Genomic DNA, 4,889 nt, shown 5'->3' with positions numbered 1-4,889 from the left:
CGCCGGAGCACCTCGGCGGGTGACCCAGCGGCAACTCACCTGGGGCTGCTCGCGGTCCCGCGCGGCCGCTCAGCCGGACGGAGCCGCTCGGCGGGACGGAGCCCCGCGCGTGGCGCGCGACCGCGCAGGGGGAGCGGAGGGGAGGCGCGGGCAGCGCCCCGGACCCGCGCGGCGCCAGGCGGACAACGCCCCTTTAAGGGGGCAGGTCCCACTGGAGGAGGCGGGGGAGACGCCCCTCCCCCCCGCCGCGAGCCCAGGTGGTTGCGCCCGGGAGGGAGGGGGCGGTGGCGAGCGCGAGGCGGGAGCGCGGCCTGAGGGGCGCCGCCATGTCCGGCCGGCCGCGCTGCGGGCAGCGCCCAGAGAGTTCAAATAATAATTAAAAAAAATATATATATATATATTTAGTTTGGGGAATTCTCTAAGACCGTGGAGGTTTAAGCCGAAGCTTCAGGGTGCCTACCTCCACTTTCGTAAAAGTTCTGTTTAAGATAGAGCACAATCCCTCCTTTACCTGTAATGAATCCTCAAGGACAAAAACCCTCAGACAACCACATTCCTCACGCTGAGGTTGAAATAACCCCCTTCGCGGGCCGCTGAAGCTTCTGGAACACCTCCTTTAGGGACACGCACAGCAAGAAGTAGTGTCTGGTAAATAAAGCAGAATCATCTGCAGACTAATACAAGGAATTTACACACTGCAACTGTGCGGGTTGCAGACGCTCAGCACAGGTTGTGTGACCCTGCTGGGGACACAGCTTGTTTTTTGAACATCCTCTGAAAATACCAGCTCAAAATACAGATCGGGGACATTTTTCTCATTTGCTGTTCCCATCTAGAGGGAAAATCCCTCTGTGTTTAGCCCTAGTAAATACTAAGGGCTGCACTTCATTTAGGAATGTATGTTTTTGTAAACATAGCTGTGTTCAAGGTATTTTATTTGAGATCCTTAAGACAGAAAACGGCATGAAAGTTAACAAACTCCACCTACAAAGTATATTGCTCACTAATGGTAAAAATGCAATAGGTAAATTAACTCCAGATTTGTTTAAAATGCCACAATATTTGAGAATCCAGACACCTAACACCATCTCTAGAAGTGGAGACTACAGCTTGTTATTGGGATCAATCATCCCACAGATATTTATTTATTACCTTTTAAACTTGGCTAAAAGAAAGTCCAAGTTAACTCTTAACTCACTAGCCAAGCAGACAAATTAGCTATAATGAGAACTGCTTTAGCACATTCTCTGTACTGATCTGCTGGTAACCCTGCAGGCTGAGGGGCAGGCTGATTTTAAAGTTAATTATCAGTTATTTTAACACCATAACATCTCAGACAGAGGGACCCGAAGCAGAAGGAACAAGGCAGGTGTGGGGAAAAGGTGAGGTTCAGGTTCATGCCTGGAATTTTAATCATTAACACAAGTCACAGAATGGTGGCATATGGATACTTACTACCAGAGGGGCAGGGACTGCGCTTGCTCAAAAAAAAAAAAAAAAAAAAAAAAAAAAAAAAAAGGAAAATTTGTTACATTCAATAGAAGAAAAAAAAAGTGCCCATTCATTTATCTTGGAAGCTTTCATATATTAAGGATATTCACAGTGCAGATCACCTAGCTAATCATCTGCATAAAAAAGATGCTTAGCTCTTAGCAGAGACCTGTATCACACAAATGTTTCTCTTTGCCCTTGGTTAAGTGTACACCACTCAGCATCTTCCTATTTAAGTGTTCTGTGCAACACATTACCTACTATCTAGAGCACATCCAGTTCAACTTGCCACCCCTCTTCCACGTTTTTCCTCCAAATGAGCTTCTTTTCTACTCTTCACTCCCTTGCCACCTCTTCGTGGTTCTCAGCTTCCCCCATCACTTCAATGGCACAAACATCTCCACTTGTCCACTTCATATCCAGTGAAGACACTGGATACTTCTCTTCGTCAATGCAACTACACTCTGACCCTTCCTCTCCAGTTACTCTCAGACAGAGTCCAAGTGTAGGCACCAAATCTTATAACTACCTTCCTCCTCTCCTCAAATGCTTTCCCAGTACTTGATCTTTCAGTACTTCAACCACCCTGTCTCCTCACTTTAAAGTCCCCAAATCATCAAGTTGAATTAAGAACATCTTGGCAGCCCCTCCTGAGATTTCATCCTCTCTATCTTCTTTTCTACATCCCTTTATCCTTCTCTTGCTACTTTAGCTTTGAACATTCCCCACACTTTTTGGCAGTATTTGTTCCCCTTTCTATCGCAAGTTGCCATCCATAATTTTTATTCTCGACATTAGTGGTCTTCATGACCCTCATTTTGCGATCAGTCTATATTCTAAGCTGAGTACTTTGTCTCTGAAATACATTTAAATGTAACAAATCTCTAAAAAAGATTAAATATGGAGTTACTCTCCCGAACAATGCAAACTGCAGCATATCGTTTTCAGGTAAAAAATCCTTGGGTTCCACTGCTAATGTCACATTTTCTTTATGTAGGCAAACAATTTCATTCCTGTTAATATAGCATCTTTTTTTTTTTTTTTGAGTGCTCAGTGCATAATGTACACATTTTCATCTATAGTAAAGCAGAATTATACTTACAAGATACAATCTAAAAATGCAAAACACCAAGATGAACATTATATGGTACCATAATTCTGTCAAAGTAGCATAACAAAGCTGTGTGTACAGCAACAAGAAAATAGCAAAAAATTAAACTTTAAATTACTAAAGCACATCTTTATTTTGCAATTAAGCAATTAAGATCCACAAGTAAACTATATATATTTTCAAGTCTGTACCTAGACATCTAATTGTCAACTGAAATTGAATATATCCACAAAATATGCATAACAGCATCTTTTTCACATAATAGAATGAAATTTTACTTAAGACTAAAACAAGATTTGTTAAGCTTTAATTAGCATGTTAATTCTGGGAACTGCTGGTTTTCTGTAGAGTGTTAGTTTATCACTTTATTGGCAAGAAACTTCATTTTATCAAAATGAGGACAAATACATAAGGCCCTTTTTAAAGCATACAGTAGCTGCAGTGACAAAAGCTGAATTTCTTTTCACATTGTCCAGTGTAGACCAATTTCAAGTTTCCATCATTTTCAGTCAGCCACCCTGGCTGCTTAGCCAAGATGTTATGTTTTGTAGGGGTTTATTTTTTTCCCCTCATGTGCTTTTGAATTAATTTAGAGGCAAACATCTCCTCGATGGGAAGAAACTTCACCATCCTCTCAACATTAATAGAAAGACAGAAACACCAGAGTTAGCCTGAACAACCAAAGAGTCGTTCAACTCTGAGATGATTTCCTTCACACGTGTGATCATTGAGCAGTATGAAACTGAGATGAAATTTGACAGCTGAAAGCCACAGCTGGAAATGCAAATTAATTACTAGAAGCGACTAGCAAAAATATTGCCACCATCTCATTGTTAATAATGATCGAGATGATCTTCCCTTTGTATTTACTCATAGTATAGCACCCATTACAGAAGAATGCAAACTATGAACAGACCTGCCAAACCGACTGGTTAAAATGATACCAGTGATAAGTGAAGCAACCTTAAACCAAACTAAAAACAAAGCTATACTGAGAAAACAAAACCTTACTTTTTTTTAACCTTAATTTTCCTTAATTATTATAAGTTGTTATTGTGGTATCCAAATGTGCTGAGATAATTGCACCGGATAGTTTATAGTCTAGTCTTTGTGGATATATTCTAGTTAAACAACAGCTTAATGTAAACTGTGCAACCCCTTCACTCATGTCTTAGGCCCCCGGCCTAGAAGTAAAAGGATGACAACTTCTTTAAACTTTGTTGTGCATTATCATCTTTAGTTATCAAAATTCAAATAAGTTAAGATAAAAAAAAAAAATACTGATTTGCCAGGTATTTTGACCTAATGTTAAAATAATGCTAAGCAGAAACATTTACAGTAAACACAGCTAATATGCAGTTATCAGAGAGATCACAGAGATAAATTTATGAGTACCCTGTAGTTTCTAGCTGGTCTTTTTTAAAAATGCAGACTTATTTTTAAGTCAGCAAACTGAGATGATAGAACTATTAATATCTATTATCTGAAAGTCTCTCAGTAACATATGAAAAATAAACCAGAAACAGTTGGAACAGAAAGTATTCGTACCAGGGTCTAATCCAAATTATCTCTGTACAGAAACCCATTAAGCATCTCTATCCAAACCCAATTTATTTTATCCAAGAGTTCAGTCAGTAGTAAGCATGAGATAAAGTGCTACTATTCAAACATCAAAAAACTTCAAAAAAAACTCCCTTTAAAAATGTGTAAGCTTGCTAAATATGAAATAATGCAGCCAAGACAACATCAGCCAGTCTTTGAAAACAAAATTTGTGTTATGGGTAATTAGGTTAGCTGTTGCAGTTTCCAAGAAAAAGAATCTAAATCCATTTTTGTGAAAATTTCAGCTTTTGTAAAGTGCTTTACTTCTCCAGTTCTTTCTAGCTGAGCTCTCCGGGTGCAACTCGCCAGCAGCAGCCACTCACACGCCACTTGGAGCGGGAGAAGCCCTGTGAACTGAAGAGGTTCAGGCTCGTGCTAACAACTAGCAGAGGTAAAGTCCATCAGTGATGGCAAACTTTGCAGATTACAAACTGACCAAAAAAAACCAAAAAACTTTTTCTTTTTTTTCTTTAAAGTTCAGTGAGACAATAGAGATCGGACAAACCAGTGGCATTAATACCAACAGTTTTCCTCTACTAACAGCTTTCTAAGCACTACTAATTATTAACTCTGCAATTTCTTGTAAAATCCAGTTTTAACCAATGATTATGTGTTTACTGTGTTTTAATCTTTAATCCCAGCACTAAATGTAGCACTGGAAAAGATCTTTTCCATTCTCTAGAGA

This window comes from Nothoprocta perdicaria, unplaced genomic scaffold (assembly GCF_003342845.1).
Source record: "Nothoprocta perdicaria isolate Ctin4 unplaced genomic scaffold, notPer1 scaffold_0, whole genome shotgun sequence".
NCBI classification, from domain to species: domain Eukaryota; kingdom Metazoa; phylum Chordata; class Aves; order Tinamiformes; family Tinamidae; genus Nothoprocta; species Nothoprocta perdicaria.
The sequence above is the reverse complement of the archived record's forward strand: the minus strand, read 5'-3'. Positions refer to the sequence as shown.